The sequence below is a fragment of the Xiphophorus hellerii genome, chromosome 4, assembly GCF_003331165.1.
Source record: "Xiphophorus hellerii strain 12219 chromosome 4, Xiphophorus_hellerii-4.1, whole genome shotgun sequence".
Lineage (NCBI taxonomy): Eukaryota > Metazoa > Chordata > Actinopteri > Cyprinodontiformes > Poeciliidae > Xiphophorus > Xiphophorus hellerii.
The window spans coordinates 22,809,155-22,835,341 of NC_045675.1; the positions used below are offsets into that span (position 1 = coordinate 22,809,155).

Sequence of the window (26,187 nt, forward strand, 5' to 3'; positions counted from 1 at the left end):
GTTGTCTGATGAGAAATACAGAAGTCAAGCCCTACTGATGTTTTTAAGACAGAGATCCAGGAATAAATCAAAGCTGCTTTGAGGAAGAGTTTGATTAAAGAAAAGAAGAAAGACTTTATACTTCTTTCTTGGACCCCATTAGTCCTGTTTGTTTGGCTAACCTAAAGCACATAAATGTTTGTAAAATGATCCAGTTTGCTCTCTTGTGGCAAATATTGGCAGTTTGAGAGAAGTCTTGTCTCAATTTGTTGATGTTTCTGTGAAAAAAAAGCTTTACTCTGCCTTCAGTCCTTTGAGACACTGGATATACTTAAGACCATTAAAGGGTTTAAGTACATACAAAAGAATGCTCTTGTTGTCTTTGATGTGCATAGTATGCCATACATGTATTCCCCAGTGCAACAGGGAGAATGTTCTACCTCCAAATTAGTTTCTACTTACTTTGTCAGAAACATTTTGTACCATGAACTTCAAGGAGAAGCTGTGGGTGGTGCTTTTGCTCCATCCTGTGCTTGCTTACTAATGGATCCCTGGGAATAAAAACTATATATTATATATTTCACTCTAACATAGTTTTGTGGAAGAGATACATTGTTGACATCCTGGTTATATAGAGAGTAAATAATAAAGTATCTGTCTGAATTTCTCAGATATATAAATGCACAGCCAACTTTCTCTCAGCTACAATGGAGCACTATGAGAGCTCGTCCATTTCCTTGACCTCCTTCTTTACAATGGTGGCAATAATACAGTTGAAACTTCCTGCTTTCACAGCTTTGAGTAGGAGCACCATATTGAGAGCTGAAAGTAACCACCCAACGTGCCTAATTCAAAATATCCCTTTTAGTCAGTTCTTGAGATGGAACAACTGAGTTTGAGTCCAAAGATCCTAAAATGTCAATCAGGTTTCTGTAGAGAAGTTTATCTGTAATAACTTATCTATCAAAGGGCGCTAAACTGAGTAAGAATCACTACTGGTTAAAAAAAAAAAAAAAAAAAAGTAGTTTTCTTTAAAATCATTTTTTGCGCACAGCTGGCAGACAAATAAAATAAATTATAACTCTACAAGATTGGAATATATTCAAGAGGGATCCATCGTTGAACTTCATCAGTTCTACCCACCCACCCTGATTACATTTAAACGTTCCTCTAACTTAGGAGACAGATTGGTTCATTCAGATACAAGGATAAAAAACATCCAACTCTAAATACTGGCTCTTCAATCAACCTACATCCTTTTTTCTCTGTGGTCACTGATGGGATATTTTTATAGCTAGAAAATACCCCATCACATCAAGTCCTTGCAATACCACACATGCAGTGTATTCACCAAAACATCCCTGTGGTTTATATTATGTTGGATAAATACCGTATATCATATGTAACATATATGCCGTATATCATGTCGTATATGTTAAAGCATAAAATGTGCACAGAAAATAAGGACAATGTCATCTGTGTTCAGGGGAATAGAGAAAATCTCAACTCCTCCAGAGGAAGTGACGTAATTTAGTGTTTACTTCACTGAGAAAAATACTTGGTTTTCTTAACATAATGGAGGCCTTATACTGACTCTGTCAATGGTCATTCAGTGTGTTGTTGCTAGATATTTTTCTACTAATTTTCTCAGAATTATTGTAATGTTAAATCCATTTGACGTATGTTGTTATTTTCATCTTTTGTATATGTTCAAACGTTTAATGGTTTGTAATGTTCTGCTCTTTTCAGTGGGTAAAGTGAATACATACATTGTATAAAATGTTGAACTTTTAGAATTGGACTGTCAAAAAAAAAAAACAGAAAGAAGATACTGATAGAAAAGAAAAAATACTTTGTCTATATACATTAGTACACTGTTCTGAGAAAACCATGGACTTTGTCAAAAAACAAGCATATCTCTGCTGTGCTACAACCTTGGCTTCACAGCTCCTTAAATGGAGAATACCGTAAACCTGAGAAATTGTGTTATTCCTGTAACATTAGGAAGGGTGTGTGTAGTCCGTACATGAGCTTGACTGACATCCCTCCTCCACTAATTGGTTGTTTTTGATTGGAAGCAGATGGCAGCAGGACCACTGGGAGGAGCCAGATGACCTGGATGTTTTTCACAGATTACCTTAATTAGCTTTAGTTTCAATTTTTTGAATTGAACTTTTGTTAAACATTTACTTGCCTGTAGAAGGATTTCACATCACTGTGGCTTGTTAGAGTGAAGAAATCCTTGGAATGGTGGAAGTCAGTGCTGACCGCTATAACTGACCTCAATATTTTAAAAACAAATCAAAACAAAAATATTTTATTTACATAAGTGGGAGATAAGCCTATATTTGTAATAGTTACAATTTTACAAAAGGACCTTAATAAGTTTGCCTGTGTTTTGTCCTATGTGGAGTTGTGCTGTGATTCATCAGTCTGCTCCAGCTCTTCTGAGAATGGTGTAAGCATTTAAATTTTGTGCAGCTGAATCAATGATTGCACATTCCTGGTCTTTTCAGGTCTCATAGCTATTTGAAAAATGTACCAGCTGCTCATTCACTAAATAAGCTGATGAGGCATGCATCTGATGGGTTTCTTAGCTGCACCCGACTTCAGGGATTTACCTACTTTTCCATCAAGGTGACGGAGCACTTTTCTACAACAGGTAAAGAAACTGACATTGAAAGTTGCTTCACAAACCCCCACTTCAAATTACCCAAACTAAGGCTTTGAAAAAAAAAGGTTCAATCAAACAAAACCTATTAGATCAGCTTCTACCTGACTTCACTAAAAGTTATATATATTGACCTTTAGAATGTGTTGCAGTTAGGTAAAACATGATGCCGCCTCAAATTGTCTATTCTTATTCATGGGAAGCTGACCTTAGAGGTTTGTCCACTAAAATCGTTGTACTATTTTGATTTATGAAACGTCTAACTCAATATCAATGTGTGCGATAAATATAGGCAAATACAGGGCAACCTTTGGGCCTATGTTTTTGTAATCTTAAAATCTATTTTCATAACTAGAAACAACAGGAGCATTAGCAAACTTGTATTTTATCTACTTTTCTTAGACACCGAGTAGAGGAAAAACCAAAACCCTTCTGTGTTTATATTTATTTTTCCTATATCTAGTGAATTTTACATAATTTTGAATTGCATCTATCCATATGATAACCCAAAGTAAATAAAACCCCAAACTGGAACGTCCCTTTCAACATATTGCTTATGAAAAATGCAACACATTTCCTTCGAAGACATAAGATTAGTCAGCAGAGCCGCTAGTTTTAAGAAATCAGGAAAATCTTAATAATCCTCACAGGGAGATGCTTTAAATTAAGAGTTTCCAGCTAAGATAACATCTTATATTCGAGAGGCCAGTGGAAGATGATCTTCTAGTTTTGCAGAGTGGTTCTAAACCTTTGGTTGGGGGAATATGCAGCTTGTGTTTCCCGGTGAAATAAATACGCATTACGAGGCCTGCAAACTGAATCCAAAACCGCAACTACATTACCACTGTTAGTGTAAATTCAATATTATTGTCTCCCACAGACATTCCACGATGTCAGCAGTGAGACGCTCCCGTTTATTGAGATTATTTACATTTATTAGTCATCTGCAGTCTACTCCAATAAAATACATTTCATTTGTTTTTCAAATGTATTAAAACCTGCATTATTTTAAACAGAGGCAACAACTTTTCAATTTTTGCTGCCGATTTATTTCATTTTTAGTGGCTTACGTAGCTTAGACCTCAGACTGCATGATCACGTAGAAACAAACGGGAACCAAATGATATCTCTAAAACAGATACAAGTGTCGTAAACATTGTTTCCACTGCATCCCTCAACGCCGTATTCTACATCTCATGTTTAGGAGCGGATCCAGGAGGACTTCAGGTGGCTTTGCTGTTGTAATCCTCATATTAGTGACACTTCATTTGAGCTCTTCTCACTAATCTCAGGTAGCGGTTACACTTAATGACTCGCCGGTGCCCTCATTCTGCTTAAGTAAATGGGAAAGGGGGAATGAGACAGACAGAGGCAGAGACGTGAAGAAGAAAGAAATAGCAGCACGAGAGAATGGGATGAGAGACGCGGTCCACTCGAGTCACTTAGCAGGGGAACAGTGCCATCTGTTGATGCAGCCGAGAGACAGTACAGTGCAGCAAAGACGCCCAAAAAGAGGGGACAACGTTTGTGCATGCAGCTGAAACGCACTCATCAATTTTTTCCAAAAATCACACATGAAGCTCATTTATTCTCAGACTTCCTTCCTGAAGAATAAATATGAGAGAAGTGCGTAGGAATCACATTCGTCAGCGATAATGAAGCAAAGAGAAAGAGCTGCACATGGCAGAATGAAAACGAGTCACCAGTGAATATTTTTTTAATTGATCAGTCTCTTAGCAAAGCAAAGGGAGAAGGGGAAGGAAAACAAACACTCCAGAAATGTTGATTTGGAACAGACACTTCAGAGAACAGATTAGACTATCTAATTATCATCTTTGCCTTTGGATGACGCCTTTGATGTGAATGTGACTGCAGAGTCTTTCCCTTCACTCTGTAAATAATGAGAATTCTAATTAAGGGATGGAATAATCGCAGGGCTCGTGGCCTTGGTTTGCTTGTTATTAGGGCCGCTTAAATCCTGGGGGATGGATTGTGGGCATGTAGAAGGGCAATGTGGAGGGATGTTTGTACTGTTTTCTTTTTTTTTTTCCAAGGAATTAAGAGAGTTGGGTGATTTACTGGCATGCTGGCTTTTATGTTGTCAGTAGCTATGGAAGAGGCTGTCAATCATCTTAGTTATTGAATAAAAAGGATGTTGCTGCAGCTTTTCAACAAAGAGATTATGTGTTTACGCTGTGACCTGGTTTTAAACTTTGTGGGGGTGGGAACTTTGTTGCGGAGTTTAGTGCTCCTCCGAACCGAACTTGAAGTTTTATGTCTCGCAAATAAATGTTGGAGCTGCGCGCAGTTGCGAATAAAGGGGAGAATTAAAGGTATAATTGTGAATAAAAGCAATTTGTTACATAAATTAGGGAGGAAATTAGATTTTATTTAATCCAAGAAGAGCTTTTTTTCAGATGAGCAGTTTTATGATGATGAATTGCAACACTGTCTGGTGGAAGATGAAATAAATTTAGGTACTTATCCAAAACACCTTCCAAAAGCTTTTCATCAAGCAAGTTAAGAGTTACAGTTTCCCTACAATGGCATGCCATTAATACTGTGATGACCACCATCATCAAAATGTAATTACTTTCATTACTGTTCTAAAGTTTAATCTTGATGTATCCCAAAAGACATTATAAATAAAAAGGTTTGCTCTGAAGGATTTTATGTTACAAGGCATTCTTCTTTTTTACACATTAATGAATGTGTCTGTATTTTCAGACTTGTATTATTTAGTGAGGGATAAACGTTGATTTTTTTAGACCATGTTTCAATAACATGCCTCCAGATTATTATGTGAATTTAACATGAGTATAATCTCCTTTGGCTATAAAAAGGCAGCACAGGAGTGATGAGTTACACAACGCATTGCATTTTTATTTAAGTTTGGTTTTAAAACAATAGTGATTGACCAACTAATTGTGTGGAAAGACTGACATAAATAAAAATAAATCAAAGACCTGCATTACCTAGATGTGGAAAAATGAAAGAAACAGAAATTAGGGATTACACTGCAGCAATAAATCTGCAGTGAATAATACTCCATGTAATGGTTGAAGTCCATTTCGCAAAAGTTTCAAATCACACCTTATTTCTTCTTACTCTGTTTTGAAGGAGTCAGGTTTTCTTTTAATCTTTTAAAGTAGTTTTGATCAATATCTCTCTGAGCTTCCTGAAGGTCCTTCAAAGTTTATATTTGAACTTTATCTGCTTCTTCACTCATTTTCAGTCTAGTCCTTCTACCTGACTATCACAGCATGAAGTGCAATGTTTGTATAAAAAATTGAAAACTGAACACACAAGATGGGGGCTTCGGCCCTATAAAGTTTTCAGGAGCAGATTAATAGAATTTGAAAGTCATGTCTTAAAGAAACAAGTCAAGTTTTGCCAAAGACCCGACACAGAGCCTAAAAGATGCTCAGATTATTTAACTGATTTTTTTGTTGTATGCAAACTTTTTGGCCTTCTCTGTACTGTAATGACATGCTGAGGCGCTTAATTCATTAATATCTATATTTGTTTCTTTAATTTTCTTTTTTTAGACCAGTGGCACTAAGCCATTCTTAGCTGGTCTCAATTGAGCTGTAAAGTGTTGAATTAAGTCTAGATGTATGGACACAAATATTTCACAATGTTCCAAACATGTCTGACTTTGATGATTCAGTCAAATTGCTCCTCTAGTTAGAAAAACTCATCACAAAGGCGGCAGGTTCAAGTAATTCGGTTTGCTGACTCAAATCACAAGGATTATTTACGCCAAGAACAATGATGCAACAGGTGGAGCAATAATACAACAGCTGGTGCCACACAAAGTACTGATAAAGAAAACCACAAATCAAAACCGAAGCAGGAGAAGAAAATTATAGTGACTGTTGTTTGTTTCTTCAGAAAGAAAGGAGGCAAGAAAGCAAAACCTGCAATGATTTGCTATCAGGGAATTTCTTATAACCAAATGGGCTGACAATAATAAAAGCAAACAAGTTAAAAAAAAAAAAAAAAAGTCCTTAAAAGACTTTCAAAGCCCAAGGATATTTAAAGCAAAATGTCAGAATTGATAATTCCCTACAAAATAATTGATGATTCCAGAGTTATGCACAGTATTGCATGTTATTCAGCAACATTAATATTTTATCATTGTAATATTTAGAAAATATGGATAATTCACTGAGTATAATTTTTAATCTTCGTTTTTAACTTAATTTTTCACCTTACATAATGTAGTTTTTACAATGTCTATATATTTACTTTGAAATCTTTCAATGGAAATAACATTTTAAATTTGTCTTCAGCTGAAATTGTGGCTCTAAAACCTTCCTCATCTAATACTTGGTGGTGATGCTTCTGGTCAATTGGGAGAGAGGTGTTAATGTCACATGGCGCACAAGGGAGAGAAATGTGAGATACATTCATTAACTGAAGGAACTTATGACCCGAACTAAATTAATTAACCTAAAACCAGTTCACCTTTTGACATCATCCTCCCTTCCTTCATGGCAGATGACATTTTGGGATTTAAGATAGCCGAAACCTTCTGGAGCCCGTCAATAATGAATCATCATTAGTGCATCAGCATTAAGGAAAAGAAACGGGAAAGTAGACGGCATGATATTTGTGCATTAAAATAACATTGAAAGAAACGGATTGAGATGTTGTGTTGATCAGTGAAGTAAATAACAGAAAGTTTACTCTGAGAGAGGCGGCAGGGAAGTGATTAGCTTTTTATCTGTTATAGACTGGGCAGGCGTGAGGGACAGACCTGCTAGGCCATCAGCATTAAAAGCCCACAGCTTCTCATTTGCATCACTTTGCAGAAGGAAAAAAAAACAATGAATTTGCCTATGCGCTGAACATTGGGCTTTAAAGTTAGCATTATTTTACAGCAATTATATCAGAACATAACTTTTTACTCAAACTGCATTAGAAGCCGTGATTATTAATCACTGGCATGTTGACTGTTGTAAAAAGTTTTACCGACATTTTACAAGTCAATGCTAGTTTTACAGATTGTGATACGTAGCGATTACAACCATCAGATACATGACACAGGAGTGAAAAATGAACATGTTAGCAATTCCTTTCCGTTCTTCCCTCCCCATGATGTTGCCGACCTTTACAGCTGATGGTAGTTTCCATGGACTTCTTGGCTGCTTCTGCTGAATGCTTCCCATCCCTAGCGCGTCACTTCATGTGGGCTGCCATGTCTTAGTTGCTTTGCAGTTGTGACGTCTGTGAATGTGTTCATTCTGAGAAATGTGTTAAACGCCCATCAGTGAGACGTGCTAAACTTGGGAAATTGTTTTATAGCTGAACATTTTCTTTTTATTTCTTCAAAACTTTATCCCTGATTTGTCTGGTGTGTGTGTCAGCGACTTGATGATGCTGTTTTAAAAGCCTTGACAGAACAGCTGCATTTAAATTGAGATTAAATTACACACCAGCATAGACGTTTTACTAACAGAGTGATTTCTCTGGCTTTCTTTAGGGAGTGACATGAGCTAAATACATTTGCACGCCACACTTTTCAGATTTTTATTTGTAAAAAGTTTCAGACATGCATCATTTTTTGTCGACTTCACAATTCAGAACTACTTTGTGCAAAACAAAGCTTGCGGTTGTAACTTAAAAAATCAAAATTGAAAATTGCAAAGTGCTGTTTATACTTTCTTCCTTATATTACTGAACAGTAATTATCATTATTATCATTAGGGGACCAGTGTCTGCCCCAAGGACACTTTCACACATAGACATACCAGAAATCAAACCACCGATCTTCTTGTTAGAAGACAACCACTCTTCAACTGAGCCATTCTCCAAGAACAAGCAGGAAACTAATTATTATTTTAGTCGTAACAGTGTCGGATCATCATAACATTGCATTCAGATGCCGTGCTGTGTTTCTCTACGCTGTTAAGCACAACGCTAGATGAATAAGAATTCATTATGTAAATAACTTCTTTTTTTTTCCCCCAAACAATGCTGATGCTGCAGCTGCCCTGGCATTTTGAAGCCTCTATGTAAGAGAAATTTAATAATTAAAACTCCTCAACATCTTTAACAGGCCAACAAATATTCATGTCAGCTCTGAAAACTGGAAGCATAATTTGTATGTATATTCCCCCATTCAGTTTGAAGTCTTTTGAGACTTTCTAGGACAGCATGATGTATGATAATTCATTGCATTTTTTTTTTTACACACAAACACTATAAAAAAACATTACAAAAACCGATCACTCTTTTTAACACAATGCGATTAAAAATATATTTGAACTACTTTCATACAGTGTGCACATGAATGATAATTCAAAAATTGTTTTCTCTCCTTGATTTCTGCATTTGTTTTGTTACATTTTCTGCCACTTCCTGAGGGCGGTTTCCTATCACTCATCTGTACTTATTTTCTTTAGTTCCAAGAAGACACCAAACAGGGTTTTTCCTAACATGTAATGTTCACAAATGGGATCCAAATCTGTGTTTCCAAAGGGCCACTGCAGAAACCTGTGAAGCTTTTTTTTTTCTCTTACATTATTTAGTATTGTGCTGATTATTAAAAACACAATAAAAATCATGGGCATTCAACTTTCAGCTGGATATCTTACATACACCTTCAATCAGTCTTTGATATGATGCAGAATTCATCCTTGATCCACTGATTCTGGAGTGGAGTGAATGTAATAACAGCAGTCTGACGTTTGATGCTTTGGATTCTTTTTTTTACTGTGGAAAGATTTATTTGAAATAATTTAGTGGATCACACTGAATAATTTCAGTTGCACCCATGGCAATTTTTAGAGAGATGTGAGTTTCTTTGATCTTGTAATGTTCACAGCAATTTTTTCCAAGTACTTATGAAAAAACAGAACAAGGGAAGAAAACACACAGCAGAAATTATTTTCTATCCAACATTGACTCCTCATGTTAAGCTCCTGGGCTTTGGTAATGATATGATGTTCCGTAGGTTATTTTTGAGTTAGCATTGAATTAAATGAAGAGATCCTTGACTTTTTTCTCATAAGATATGTCTGGACCAGCACTGTCGTGGAGTGGTGACCCTGTCCAGGGCGGGTCCTGCCTCCCACCGTCCCTGGAGATGGACACCAAACCTCCCCAAACCTGCGAAGGTAGACAGACCAAGATGGACAGACGGAATCTAAAGTTAGATGTTTGATCAATATGAATCTGAAAGAACCCTTTAAATATAAAAACCAAGCAAAAGTGATAAAAGATCAGCACTAAAACTAATATTGACGATCTTACTGTCCATGCAAAGCATGTGGACATATACTGTATATCACCATTTAAGCTAAAATTATTTTCTTTTTGAATGTAGTTCGAATTAATAATTTTCAATAATATGGCAGTTATTATAAGAAAAATAAGAAAATAAGAAATCAAAAACAAAAGACAACAACATTTAGGTAACGAGCTCTTGTAAGAAAATTTGAAAGAAAATTAAGATGAGGAGGAGGGACTTCCTTTCCTACTCCATTCATGAATAATGACAAATATTTTTTCTGAAACACTTGCTTTGCAAAAGTCACACAAAGAGGGCTTAAAAATGGTGCAATACATAAACAATCTGTAGTAAAAATAGGCTCATAAATGTTCTGACAGTTTAAAGTATTATCATAAAACAATGGAAACAGTTTTTTACAAAAGGCGGGATAACGTAACTTTGCTTTATATTTGCTATTTATATCCAAAATGTTTCTCAGCTTGTATAGTATATCTGCATATGAAGAAACTATCAATTGCAGAATTGAATTAATTTAAATTATACCAGCAGCAGTCTGTTTCGCTGCTTTCCTTTGAATGACAATCTTAATTTTGGAACCAACATTCCCACAGTGAATCGTCCAGCAGAAAATTCCTTAATAAAGAATCGGAGTAAACCAAAAGAAAAAAAAAAAACCTGATGTTCTCTTCTTATTTTATAGTCTTTTTTATCATTTCAAAACATATGCTTTCAGATGCCAATGGAAAATAAATCCTTCTACAGTTTAGCATGATGTGTTTTGTTTGTTTAACAACTACAACTGTAGTATTTGGTAAACAAATTGCCAATTTCATCAGGATTCTACCAATTTAATGAAGCCTGTCTTAAAAAAAAAGAAAAGAAAAGAAAAAAAAAAAACTTTCCCAGGAGCAGTTGTTATATTTGGTATTTTGTGACCAACGATGTAGAAATCCAGAGCCAGGTGTATGCAGCGAGTGTTCATTTGGGCTGAGATGGCAGCTGAAACAGGCACCATATATAGACTGTCACTCCTGTGTTCCTCAAACAATCAAGTGACAACTCATTCTCTGGGGCTGTTGTCACCTTTGAAGTGGCCCCTCATCAGGAGTGCATGTGTCCTCACGGAATGAAGGCTGTCATTTACAATGGCTTTACTGCTTATTACTGCGCGGGAGTCAATGACACCTGTCAGAAAACAGAGTGAGGAGGAGGACATGGTGCAATTCTACAAGTACCTGAGGGTGCATAACAACAACAAGCTGGACAGGACTAATAAAAAATTGTACAAGAGATGGCAGGATATTGTTCTTCAAATCTCAGTTCTACAAGAACACTGTTTTGTTTGTTTTTTTTGCACAGTTAAACAGAATATAGAACAAATCTCTGGTAAATTTAAAAAAAAATGTTTTAGTTGCAAAGTCTGGATATTTTTAATGAGAAAAATAAGAAAGCGAAACAATGTTGCACCTCAGGGAAATTGCTGATTTTTAATTTACCAATTCAAAATGAGGCTACTGTTAAAGTACGTTTACTGAGAAGGATAGTTGCTAGCAGAAAATCAAAATTGCTAGTGAAACGTATGAAGCAGCACTGACCAAATGCAGTTGAAGTTCATGTTGCACGGCCGAAAGGTTACATGAAGCAGAATGTGGCTAGCTGATGCAAAATGACACAAAGTTCAGCTGGAAATAAAGTCATCTGGGAGAAAATTTTCTCAAAGTATCTTCATAATTTTAACAAAGGGCAAACAGTCAGAGAAGACTTAAAAAGGAAATTCAAATTAAAAAGCACTGCTTTTGGGTGCTACGTGCATTAAAACCAGCCTGTGACAGAGTAACCAGGAAAAAGCCTGACATTCAGTCTAAGCATTGTAAAAATGACTGAGATATGTAGCACAAAGTTGAGTATTGTAAAGCAAACTGCAGCTATTAGCAGTTGCGTTTAATAAATAACAGTAACCTCATTTCAAATAAGTTTTTTTTAATCCATAAAAGCAACACTTAGCATTGCCAGGGTGCACTACTGGATTTACGCTGTCATGTCACTTAAAAAAAAAAAAAAATCAAATCTTATGAAGATACAGACTGTCAGGACTGAATAAAGAGTGTTTTGTCTGCATGAATCACATCAGTACTCTGGCTCAGAACTTTGCAGCAGATGAGCAGCCTGATTGTTTTAACCTTTTCTCTCATTCTTTAAAAATGTGCATGTGCAAAATATCTCGGGGAAAAAAAACAAGGCTTTTAGTTTTTTTCCAAATACGGGAGATGCAGGGGAATCTGGAATAGGAAATAAACTGAATTGCAATTTTAATGGTATTTTCCAACCCTCTACAGTGATATTCTGTGTTTACATTAGCACCAAGAGGAGCAGCATTGAGGTCTCGAGCTGTTCATTTTTCCACTCACAATTAAAATTCTGCTCTCATTTTAATGTCTCCGAGTTAAAGTGCTGTTGACGTTGAGATGATCAAACATATTTCAGTCTAATATGTGTCAAACCAATCTGTTGTTTCTCAAATAAATCATTACAATCTTCTTTTTTTTCCCCCCCAACAAAAATAACAGCTTTGCAGGGTGCTTTTGCTTAATGTGATTGCTGTTAATTCTTTATGACATCAGTCAAAACTCAAAAATCAAACAGAACAATAGTTGGTCAAAGTTGATGGAAAAGATGAATGGAGCTAAATTCAAGGGGATCATGTAAGAAAACCAATGACAGAGGTTCATCGCCAAGACAACAGCTCTGAACATACAGTCGCTGCTACAATGCATTGGTTTGGTTCCAACCATATTCACATGTTAAAAATACCCAATCAGTCAACAAACATAAATCCAAGTGAAAATACATGGGAAGAATTGAAAACTGGTGTTTACAGGGGCTGTTTGTTCAATCTACTAGAGTTTAATTTGTTGAAAATGCAAAACGTCAAGAAAGAAATCAACATGTGCATTTTATTTGTAAAACATTTTGAAAACCAATTCTTTCCACTTGATAATTATCTGTGTACTGGTGTTGGTCTGTCACATAAAATAGCACTGAAATGCATAATCACTGCAACCACAAAATATGAAGAAGTTTGAGGGGCTTGAATATTTTTGCAAGGCTAGCTGTTGAATTCAATGGAAATTGAACTGTTTTGTATTTTTCCACATGATAGATTATGACATATACATTATTATCCCTTTACCGCATATGTCTTTGCTAATCGTTATCATATTTTATAGTTCCCAGCCATGCCACATGTAGTTTCCCTTTTCTAATTCACTGCACATCATTGTCAAGTTTCTTCACAAGCAATGTGAACCTACAAATGTGCCTCACTTTCAAGGTAATAAAATCAACAACCAAAAATTATTCGAGAAGATTTATGTTTATGCCTAGTTGATAGCACTCTTCTTTTTTTTTTAGCATGTTTATCTAATTGAGTTTTATTTTTAGAGTTGAGTGCTCTTCACAGCAGGACATTCTCTGCATGAGATGCATTCACTGAAATGGAAATTTTCTGAGTCTTACCTTGATGGACTGCAGAAGAGAGAGAGCTCACAGTGTGAATCGTGAACTACTGAATTTTTTTAATTGGTTTCGAAGCATTTTAAAGTCAATGCTGTCTGTGATACATTTTTTTTTAATGGCCGTTGGTACACATGGATGGATTTGTAAGTCAAAATTAAAAGGTGAAGATGAACATCCACATCAACACAATGGAGAATTGCGTTTTGCTTTCAACTATTTGTGGAGATTGGAACCACTGACCTTCCAGCTGTAAAGCAGCTGCAGTGCAGACACTTTTTGCCCCACTCTGCTCTCCCACTCTTTCAAAATTTGAAAAAGTATAATCACAGCCTAAATGACCCCATAGTCTGCCAGGCCTGTTGAAGAAAATGTAGCTCCCAGAAGCAAACAGAAATTGTGTTATCAGAAAACAGAGACACACAAATGTGGTTTGAATAAAACATTTCTAAATGGTGAAGCAGGGGTGTAGACAGTTAAACAGGTGTGTCAGAAATGACTAAAATCTTGTAGCAGCATGAGATCATTAATGGCCCAGAATATTTCGTTAAAGATACAGCAAGTAATTTTAGCTGGAATTTTTAATTACATTTTGAAGACGGTGACTACATCCTTGATAGGATTAGCCATCAAAGCTTGAAAAGATTCATCCATCTTTCTGTCAGCCATCCTCAAGGACATCAAGACTGTGATTGGATAAAAGGGGGGAGAAAATCTTACCCGCCCTGTTGTCATTACCAATTCTACAGTGGCAGATCTATTTTTACTTTAAGTAAGGAGGAAGGAAGTAGTTTAATTTTGCCTTGATCCTTTTTTTAAAGCCTAGTGGGGTTTCAGTCTGTGTAAAGAGCAAGAGGGATGTCTAATGGCTTCTTTAATGTAAAGTTGAAATATATCTCCTTCAGCGAGACCTCTGAGAAAAAAAAATGCACTGATGACCAAGTGTGGATACTTTTCTGTCACTCTTTTCAAAACTCCCATTTTTATAAGCTTTGAAACTTTTTGCTATTGTTTTTTTTTTTTTACTGGGGTGGAAAGGTTCTGCATTATGATTAAGAAAATTGTTGAAGCTCATAAATAAATATAAAGATAAATATAATCTTTTAAATAAATCTACATGCATGAATAATCACAGAATGCACAGATTGTACAACTCAGGGGCTCCGAGAGTTTTTCTTTTCTATTCAACTACTCGGGTGAAAAATCCTACTTCTACATATAAAAAGGCCAAGAATGTCCAAAATGTACTTTTTTGAATGTCTGACAGAAAGACCAGCTTTTAAGTTTCTGATAAAAAGGCAATGTTAAAAAAATTTTTTTAAAAATCAATGTAATAATATTTGCAAAAACAGCTGTGGCATTTTTTAGGTTTGAGTTATTTGAGGGGGGATTTCTGCTTCGGGCCAAATCATGTAGTTAGTTTTATGCTGTGGGAACAAATAGTCTGCATTTATACTAAATGAAAAGACTAAGAGAGATTTCTACTGCAGCTAAAATATTAACTCTTCAGAACTTCACTTCAAAAGTCAGAAACTATCCCTTTAATCCTTTGCAAAGAGGGATTTATACCTCAAACTGCAGTGCTAATGGCGTCTCTGTGCACTGGCACCTTTTGCTCACATTTAAATGAGGCAATATGCAGGAACACATAGGAAAGCTCCCCATCCTAATGTAAATTTATGTAAATTTTCACCAAAAAAGCTTCCAATTACGTAAGATCAGTGCTGTCAACCTCTCTCGCTGCTTCCTTTACAAACAAAAGGAGGCATGTTGCAAAAGTATTAAGTTTCCCAGAAATTTATAAAACTGAAACTGTAGAAATGATTTTCACAAATAGTCAAATTTGTAAAGCTCACTAAATTCGGTTGCCTGTTTAAAATGCAAAACCGTCTTTACAAACGTTCCTCTTCGAGTTAGTAATATTAGAATTCACACAATGGCACCATTAATTTAAAATACTGATGATAGTATTTTGATCAGTCAACATGTTCCTGATATCTTGTGCACTCTTATGTTTGTAAAGAGAGGGAAGCGACTCTCTTCACAAGAGAGTAATATTTGCTGCCTGCAGATATTACTTATAAGCCAAGCTTGACGTTTTGATCTTTGGAATGCAATAATCAACAAATTGCATAATAGAGAGTTTTTTTGTGATATCAAAATTGCACAAACTGATATTGCATTTGGACTATTTTGTGATTCATTGACTGAATATTGCATCCATTGACTTTAAGATTAAATAATTCTCCAAAAAGTAACTCTGTAAGAAAAAGCAAATATTTGCATCCTCACTGTGATTCCTTTGTGATATGTTGCTCTGGCAGTTTTTTAGGAGTGGCTCTGTATTTTATCCTTAAGCTCACTATGAAGACATATTTGCCTCCGTCACATTTTTGCATCATATGTTTTTTAGCAAAAAAAAAAAAAAAAAAAAGTCAAAATGTGTTTATGAAGCAAACGAAACTGCAGTCTGACATAAGAAGGCATGAAATGTGTCACGTTGTCTGAATTTGATGAGGGTGTTTGCATCTCCTGTCCTTGGTTCTATTTGCTTTGTGAACGACAATGCAAGATTATGGCAGATAGCACTGCAAATAATGTGCAAAATGTGGGGCAAAGTGTGGATGCAGCGAATAACTCCCACATCCTACATTCAGCTTTATGTGGCTTAGAGTGGAGTGGATACTTTCTAAATAAAAATCATCTGATCTTGCAGAATTTATTTTAAGTTTTAACGCTAAAGAGGTGGAGCTCTCTCTTCTTAACTCTTGATTTTAGTAAAGGAGCAAAAAACAACAAAAACCTTGAATGTGTAGACTAATCACTGTCTATTTGCAGTAGCCATGCTTCAGCTGCACAACAAAGGAATCGTCTTTCCCCATAATAAGTATCCTTGTTCATTGTTGTGCAAATCTTGGCATACTGTACAAATTTACATGACAGGAGCTTTAGTTCTTCAGTTCTAGTCTGTGCTTTGACATAAATTTGTGCGTACGGAAATGCATACGTTCATGTTGTTTCGTGGTTCTAAAGAAGGTTATTCACCACAGTCTGTTGCTTATCTGAGTATGACAGCCAGCATTTAGCTAATTATCACGAAACATGAAATATAGCCGTGTCTGATCGAGATGCCAGTTCTTACCTGGTGTTCAGTCACGATGTTTGACATATTGATGTGCTGACCCAATGATGGATGGAAGGATAGCACAGTCATCACTGAATTATTAGGCTGAGAAATTGAATCTCCATCTTTTCAAAGGAAATAGGTCAAAAAAAAGCCTAAAGAATAGACCTGCTATTCATCTCTGTGTGCTCTAAAAATGAAATATGCTGTATTTTTTGGATTTACACCAAAGTGGTCAATGAATGATTGATGTTACCCTCCCTACAGCTACTGTGAAACACACACAAAAAAAGTAAGCTTATTCATAGCTTTCCTAATTCTTTCCTTACTTTTAATTATGTACTTCGGTTTATGTGCATATATTTTTTATGCTGTGTGGGAAGAAAAAGCACCAGAGCGTGAGCAGCTCAGAGACAAACAGAATGAAACAAAGATTATGCATGGTGTCTCCACCCTGCAGGGTAGCAAAGCGTTTCAAAGGCTGGCTAGACTGCACTGGGCAGCTGCTGTGGTGTAAAGAGCCACTACCCTGCCAGACACACAGATGTAGAGTAATGAGTCATTGTGTACTGGAATCTTGTCAAAAGCCTCCTTTTCTCTTCTCCTCTGTTGTTTCTGTCTTTGTAAATGTCTCTTTTACTCCGTCCTCCCCATATCACGTCCCTCTGTGTCTTAATACTTCTGCTTAGGCCAGAACGCTATCTTAACGATTTCCCTGGCTTGTTTGCGCTTGACGAAACGCACCCATCAAGTGTTCCAATGAGGACTTATTTCTGACCACGTGGCGTAAAATAAAATTTAATAAGGTCACATTGCACAAAGCAGCACCAAAGGGCAAAATTTGTAAAGGTCACAGCAGGGGTAGAGAGGTCTCAGCATGCAGCTCGGCTGGGAACAAGGCGGAATAATTTGACAGTGGATAAAAACGAAGGGAAAGAAGTCCATGAAGGTCTTGTATTCTTCCTTTTAATTTCTCTTTTTCCTTTCAGCTTAAATCATTTTAGTGAGTGACGAGTCACCGTTTTGAAAAACAGAAAAGTGCTGGGGGCTTTTTTGTTGTCGTTATCGGAACAACCCTGACGAGGTTCAAAAAGGCAGTAAGTTAGGACTATTTAACATATCACAAAGAATTATGTGAAATTAGGTGGAAGCCATCTCTAGTTTCTAAATAGAAAACGTACAAGCGGATTATGTTGCATCAGGAGTTAGGCTCTATTATTCATTTATTTCTGCTTCTCTTTTTCATCAGTCATTAGTTTGACTGCCTGCAACAACAAACACATCAAAGACCGGACTGGAGAAAAGAGCTAGTAAAAATGCATTGCACCAGTTGAGGCGTTCACTCGTGACTCAGAGAGAGGGCAACGACTTCATGAGACTGCCAATTAGCTTGTTCGAGATGCCTTTCCTGGAAACTGAACTAAAGCAGGTGGCAGCAGCAGGAGGCAGCAACAAAAAGCTGCAGTTAAGGCGCTTTAGTTTCTTACAGCCTTCAGTGTGAGCAGAAACTCACCAGAACACTCGGGCAAGATAAGAACTCCATCTAAAAAGATATGAAATGAAGATTTCATTAAGACAGCTGCTGGTGCTTGTCAGCATCATCGTGACTTCATCACAGCATAACCACTATGTTACAGAAAAATGCTCCTGCTAAATCTGTCTTACAGGAATTTGCTAAAATTACACCTAAGAAGACACCTACATGACTACTTTGGAAAGTTGCTGCAAATAATAGGCTGTTTGGTGATTTTTGAAAATCAGAAAAAAAAACATTAGACAAAACAGTCAAATCTGTACTTTATGCTTCTCCTTCTTCTCCTTCCGCTTCTTCTTCTTCACAAATATCAAGAGGAAATGTGGGCTTTTACAATCACTTAGCCATTTTCTGGCAAACGTAATTATCTTTGCAGCACACAGTGTTGTTCTCATTCAGCAACAGCACAACATCTCCTCCTCCTCTCTGCACTGCAAGAAGGTTGATAAGAGAGGAGGAGCCTGAAGGGAATAGGAGGATGTCTGATAAATACACCTTTTGTTCTTTTCTTTTATTTATTTCTTCATTTAGTTTAGTTTAAAAATCCAAACAAAGGTATAAAGTGTTTGTTCATTGCTCTGGCAACTAGTTTTGAGTAAAACTATTCATGTAATCTATTGAAGTTTGTGTGATGACGCATCAAAAAAAAAAATCACTATTAAAAATCTGTTTTTTTTATTGACTTTTGCTTTTAGTGCCTATGTCACTTTTTCTTTCATTCAAAGTAAAGCATTGAAAAAGCCTTTACTCTTCTAAACACAACTATTAGTACCTGGATATCTTGGTGTATTTCCGGTTAAAATGAGCTTTTACTCTGCTGACCGTGGAACATAGGACGTTCAATGGGATTGAAACATGGGGTCAGAAAAGGAAGTTGCAGATCAAAAATTTCTAATTGGTTAAAGTTTATGTAATTGTAAGTTCATTTATTGTGTTTTTACTTTTTGTCAGACTTTTACATGTTTCACATCATCAAACTAATTTCATCATATTGACTCAAGACTGCATAAAACCAACAGTTTTTAAAATTATGAATTTATTTTGATAAAAGGAAAACAAAAAAACTATCCAAACCAATTTGGCCCAATCTGGAAAAGGTAATTGCCTCCACGACCCGGTGATTGGTTGGGTCACCCTTGATCGTAACCATTGCCATCAGGCTTTTGACATAACTGTATTTTATATTCCTACGGAGGAATTTTCGCCCACTCTTTTTTTTTTTAAACATTGTTTTAATTACTCTCACTGGAGGATTTTCGAGCATAAATTGCCTGGTCAGGGTCATGACACAGCATCTCATTTAGATTTGGATATTAAATAGGCTTCTCCAGGGGTGCTGTGGTGGCACAGGGGTTAAGCATGACACACATAAGGAGGCCTTAGTCCTCGACACGGCCGTCACAGGTTAGATTCCTGGCCTGATAACCTTTGGCGCATGTCTTTCCTCTCTCTCAATACCCTCCCTTCCTGACTGAGCACTTTCAAATAAAAGGCCTCTAGAGCCAAAAAGAAAAATTGACTATAAATAGGCTTCTCCAATAAAATGACCATTTTAAAACCATTTACTGGTGTTCTTCAGATCATTGTCTTGTTGCATGACTCTTGTGAACTGGAGCTTGTGGCCATGAACTGGTTGAAACAACTGCCACATACAGATGCTTTGACCATGCTGATTCCCTTCAGGGAAAATATTCATCACTTGACTCTAAAGAAGCGTGTTTTTAAGAGACCTGAAATGGTTGGACCAATTGGTGCAATCACAGATGCTTTTAATATGAAAATAACTTAATATTTGATGAACCTTGTTTATAGTTTCATCAAAATAAGTAAACAAAAGAGCTCATACCTGCAGAAGACTCTTAAGGTAAAACAGCTATGCCCACATCTATTCACCCTGGAGGATCTAGATGAAACTCGCTTTCATCAAGAAGTTTGTTTCTGACAGGAAATTAAACAAACACACCGACAAAGATAATTAATCAAAGCAAAAAGAGTTTGATTTCAGAACAAAATAATTGATCCATTATTGGTTACATTTAATTTTAAAAATAAAATGGTGAATTGATTATATCATTTTCAATAATCAGTGGGAGTTTTTTAAACCTTCCCTTTAAACCTCTTAAGTCTCTTACAAACGTCTCGTGATTTTTTAATGTAAAGTCTAAGTCGTAGATCAATAGGAACATAAATTGGCAGTAATTGTTACTACTTGATAGCTCAACATCCTGCTATTCTTGCTCCTAACACTTGTATATTTCTGTATATGTTTCATTCTGCCAGCAAAGCCTGTACATATAAACTGCCTAGACATAATAGTTATGACATAATGTACGAGTTTTTCTTTTCCTTTGCATTCAAATACCGAAGCCTAAAATTGAGCCAAACCATGAACATCAAAAAGAAAAAAATTAAATAAGCAGAGTTGGGAGTGTAGAAAAAGAGGACACCTTTTTCTTTGGGTCACCAGAAATGATTGAGAAAAAAATAACTTTCGAATGAGTCTATATGTCACTGAGACATACACCTTGTTTGGAAAAAGCCTTATGTAAATGGGCAAATTGAATAATTATTAGTTAATAAATTGTAGTGATAATAGCACATAACACCAAATTAGAAAAATATCAGATGTTTTCTGGCTTTGTTTTTTAGCCTATGTAACGTCTTTAACCAGATGCACTGTCTTGCAAGCAGAAAATCACTTAATTTTCTGTGGTTACTGAGCTGCAACCAATGATCTCTGGAAGGGTTTCTGGTGCTACTTTTTTTCCCCACTTCCTTTCCGCAACTGATTAACTTCAAAGTGGCCACAAATGCAAGTCTCTGAAGAGAAAGCTTTTAAACTTACTTTAAAAGACGGACTCGGGGCACGGCTTCTAAAATGGCTTTGTAGGCAGCATCTATGCAGGAGAGAAAAAGGGGGAAGGGAGTAAGATAAAGCCATTAACACATTCTCTTACAGATGTTTGAATTACCAGTAAAAATGCTTTTATATCTTGAATAATTTGTCTTTTATCTCGTCTTTTTTTTTTCTCTTTTTTGCTGAATCAAAAGTTGAAAAAATATAGAGATATATTTAGGTCATACAGTAAGCATAATAGCGGCCTGAATCTTGCTTCATCTACTTTAAAAAAACATATATATATATATATATATATATATATATACAGTACAGACCAAACGTTTGGACACACCTTTTAATTCAATGAGTTTCCTTTATTTTCATGACTATTGACATTGCAGATTCACACTGAAGGCATCAAAACTATGAATAACACATGTGGAAATATGCACTAAACAAAAAAGTGTAAAACAACTGAAAATACCCCTTATATTCTAGTTTCTTCAAAGTAGCAACCTTTTGCTGTGATTACTGCTTTGCACACACTCTGCATTTTCTTGATGAGCTTCAAGAGGTAGTCACCTGAAATGGTTTTCACATCATAGGTGTGCCCTGTCAGGTTAATAAGTGGGATTTCTTGCCTAATAAATAGTCATGAAAATAAAGAAAACCCATTTTAATTAGAAGGTGTGTCCAAACTTTTGGTCTGTACTGCATATATATATAAATGATGTTATGTTTTAAAATAATGTCTTCAGAATTTATTTTTTTTTCGTTTGTTTTTTGTTTACTTTAGTGAATAGTTTGTGTCAGACATTTTGGCTTCTGCTGAAGCCAAATAACAACAATGAGCCTCATTAGCCTTTTAACTGATCAGATAAATAGATAATCAATGAATCAATAATAATTGAATATTAAGCTGATAATAAGTGTCATTGCACCAGAGCTGCAGACTAAGCATGACCCAAAGTGTCAGAGACACTTTAGGTAGCAGCCACTTCTGCCAGCAGGAGAGAGCAATGTACCATGCCACATTACAAATCCTGCTCTGGACATTTTGGAGGAACCCAACAAACAGCCTGAGGCATTGACTTGACCCTGAAATTCTCTGCATCCCCGTCCAACAGAAACCAGCAGGAAACACCAGAACAAGCTTGATAGATTGGGATGCTGCTGTGAAACCCACAACACTCCCAGCAACTTGGTGCCTCACATCACTGGAGGCCCCCAGAGATCTTGTGTTCACACCCCATTATGTCAAGAGGGAGCTGTTAAATACAAAGCAAGTGATTGTATTGTTTGTAAATCTTTTTTTCAATTATGCAAAAACTAAATCGCAACTGAAATTTTAAGCTCAGCTGCTGTCTCTCAGAGTCCACACAACCCTTTCATGCCCAAAACAACTTCAGCTGGAGTTAAAACACAAGACCGCAGCCAACCATGTTATAAACTGAGACAATGCAGTGTGTTATCGCCAGCTACAGTGCCCTCCGCTGGCTGCTGGAGCCGGTGTGCTGAACCAGTGTGACTGGATGTGGAACAGAGATAGGGTGCTCTGATAGAGCTGCGGGCATAAAAAAGAGCATTTCATGTTGCTAAAACACAGCAATGGTGTCTTAGTTCTGCATCACAGAACTGGATGTGTCTTTGCAATTTCTGCTCTGAGAGCCTCTGCCAACTTGCTAGTCCCCATGGTCAGGGAAATGTGTATAACTCGTGTTCACGTTTAAAATAGCGGAGGATGGCGGTTGCTGTCCTTCAACCTATTGACTGGTCATGCATCACGACTGACCTTTGTGTTGAAAAATTTTTTTTTTTAAAGTACTGGCAGCTGAAGGAATCGTGAAAGTGTTAGATTTCTGGTAAGGTCTGGAAGATAAAAGTTTAAACTGAGAGGCACCGAAAAGACTTTACAAGGATTGCAATAAGTCAAGGATGAAATGGAAAAAGATGGAAAGTGCATTGATTAGATCACTCAGCAGACCATAGAAAGAGACTGAGAGAGGAAATGGCTCACAGATCCCGATTTAATAGTATTCTTTCAGACAGGCTAGTCATCGGAGAGTGTGAATGACTTTGAGTTATCACCCCTTTTATTGTATCCGGATTGATCACATTATCTCCCATCCATCTCTGTATGTTCATCCCAGCTGAAAGTGGTTGTCCAAAGCACATAATGGAAAGATTAGAAGAAAACCTCTGTTCTGGCAACACTCAATATTTCCCCATTAGTGCACCGACCTCTGGGATTAGACCTTTGCCACACATTAAAGATGTCAATACTGCTAATATTGTTTTTGGAGGTCCTCCACCTTCTTAGAGCTACAGCTTGGGTAACCAGATCTATTTGATAAGATCTATCGAACTACTCTGAGACTGGCAGTTGGAGACCTCAGGGTCTCATCTCCTGGAGAACAGAGAGTTTCTCCATTTCTTCAAAGTGGATACTCAAACTAGCTAACATCAAGTCAACATCTGAGTCGGAGACAGAAAAAATACATAATCTGGATCAAAGTGTTTTGCTTTTATTATGATTTCTATTAAGTTATTTTCATTTCAGTTGTGAGTACATTGTAAATAAAGTTTGGTAGTAAATCACAGAAAATGCTCAGAAATAGGAACAGTTACAGAGGGTTTATTGGCAGTTGAACTTTGTGATCTGATTAATTAAATTAGCTTTGTTTTAGCAAAAAACAAGTCTGTTGCATTTTGTTTTAATGATTAACGTTTGTAAGTTTTTGTAATGTTGTTCTTTAGACACCAGAGGGCGCCATTGAGCTGTGCCTGGGTTTCAAAGTGTCTGTTCATGTTATTTAGAGTCTTCACACCATATACCGGTTCTGCAAACTGAGCTAATCAAAGAATTGATTGGGCTAAAGTTTTGTAAGTTTAACAGATTTTCCATTCTAATTCCATTAATGAGGAAATTAAAATGGAACCCGATTATGTAATAAAGGCTCATTTCAAGTCCAGTCTGAGAGAAAACTGTCCAGAAAGAAAATATTTGAAGTATTTTGAATATTTGTAGTATTATTAATAGAGGGGTTTTTTCCACATGTCATGAATGGCTGTATACTGAGAAGAAGCATAACTGCAATGGTTAATGGAAACACACTCCTGTGTGTGAGAGAATGTTCTTTCTGTGCTGCAATGCTGAGGTCATATCCACTGGGATGGCTTGGCCGTGCGCGGACAGGATGAGGAATAGAGCTCTACTTTCTGAGTTAGATAAATAGCTCCATCCGCTTCACCAGAGCATTCATCAGGGACTGCACAAAGACCGAAATCAGCAATACATAAGCATCAATAATTAAGCAGCCACACACAACATAAGAGGGTGAAGAGCAGGTGGGGTCCTCAACGGTCCATGAGGTTGGCTCTGGAGTGGTCCTAAATGCTGCTAATGTCTCTGAGGCGTGTCACAGAGGACAAACTGGAGCAGGATGCATCTTTTTTTTAATATTCAAATGCTATAATGCATTGTATTGTTCACTTCTTTGCCTTTCCTCCATTTACTTCTTTGACTTTTATAGATTTAAGTCTGACTACATGACAAATAAGGATAAAGATTCCCTCTGAAGACAAACACCAACCCAACCCAGTCTGGAGCAGCCTGAGCTTTATAACTTATTAATGAGGGCCACCATCAGAGCAATGCTGAACAAAACAATGCTGATGCCATGGCTTTTATTTCATTCGATTTGTCGAATGATTGATACAATTCTGTTCACTGGTATCAACTATTATCAAACCAATCAAGCTAAAATCTGCTTAATAAAACAGAATAACTGCATCAACAAGTACATAATGTGTGTGTTCTCTCTCACTTCATGCAATAAAAATAAGAAATAAAATCTACAAATTCTGTATATTCTAATTTTTTTTTCAGTTTTATGTGCAGATGTTTCGGCAAATCCTTTAAGAAGATGCATTCTGCTGCAGGCAGTTCCATTTTGGATGCAAAAGGGGCTTTGGGGTCATGTTTCTGCAGGGGCCATGGGACAGAAAAAGGTCTAGGATTTCTTCCCGTGTCACTTTGTCCTTGCCAAGGAACCAACTCCAACATTTTTTTTTTTTCTCCTATCCTTGTACATCTTTACCACACTCCAGCAGTAATGGCACGTAGTTCTGGGACAACATGGGAAATTTAGCTTGGGCTATCAGTTATCATTATGTAATGTATAAAGTTGCCACTAGGGGGAGGGGCAGAGCTGAAATAGGACAAAAGAAAACAAAGAGGAGGGGTGGACTGTTGGGAACAGACGGGAAATAACCTTAAAGAGGGAAAAAGTCTGTGATAATTAAGACTGAAATGTTTGAGTTTAAGACAAAGAGGACAGGCAGATGATGCTGTACCATTTTTTTATTTAAAAAAAAAAGTAGGTAATTTTTGTTTTGTTTGTGTGCATGCAGGTGAGAGAGAATAACCTGTATCCCTCCCCTGCCATTGCCGGCATTTCGCTCAGCAGTGTATTTCCATTCGTGGGGCATGGTGGGAGCAGTGACCTCGGGGAGACCCTGTAATTATCCTCTGTGTCTGCGACAGGCCCAGATAATCAGTCTCACTGGGAATACTGGCTGAGATCTGTGGATGAGTGATTCTGAAGGACCTAATCCTCAATGAAGCACTCTCTTAGCTCTTGAACTGATGGCTGGAGTGCTCTCACAAGATGCCTGTTTTGATACACTCTCAGGTCACAATCTCTGTAATCTCTCTTTTATTCTCTATTCTGTCACAGTTTGCATTTCACCACTTGGACTTGCTTGCATTTGATTCTACTGTTCATATAAAACAAATTATTCTGTCAGAATTGGTTTTTAAAAAAAATTTCAAACATTTAAATCATAATTTTGTTTATTGTGTTAAATTGTAACATTTTTTGTGATGGCACCTGACCATAAAGGACACCTGATGCAGATTTTCTTACTATCAGCTGAAATAAAAATGCAATATTACTATTTCAGCTCCTATTACTGCATTAATACAGTTTGATTTTATTTATTTGCGTGGCACCAAATCAAATTGGTATACCAATCGATACATATGTATAATCAGACCAAATTCATATTCAATTTCCATTTAATACTGGGTATAACACAGTGAACCTATACAATCTTAATAGGTTAATAACTGATTGATCTAAGGAACTTTATCTGTTTGTATGGAGTCTTTGACTGACCAGCAATCTGTGAAAGCATGTGGGGACAGTGGACGCCACAAGTCGTTACATTAACACATTAACATGTGGCTTTTCCTTTAGGAGTTAATTGTCCGGGTCTGACCGAA

At 36.6% G+C, this 26,187-nt stretch overlaps 1 long non-coding RNA gene across 1 annotated transcript in view; it reads right to left on the reverse strand.

Moving 5' to 3' along the window:
- Positions 1 to 8,620: 8,620 nt before the first annotated feature.
- Positions 8,621 to 26,187, reverse strand: part of LOC116718067 (uncharacterized) — a 52,603-nt gene continuing 35,036 nt past the window's right edge. Inside the window, exons 5-7 of the long non-coding RNA XR_004338866.1 lie at positions 20,907 to 20,958; positions 18,041 to 18,070; positions 8,621 to 9,766 (exon numbers count right to left, since the gene is read on the reverse strand). This is a non-coding gene — a long non-coding RNA (uncharacterized LOC116718067). The remainder of the gene's footprint in view (positions 9,767 to 18,040; positions 18,071 to 20,906; positions 20,959 to 26,187) is intronic.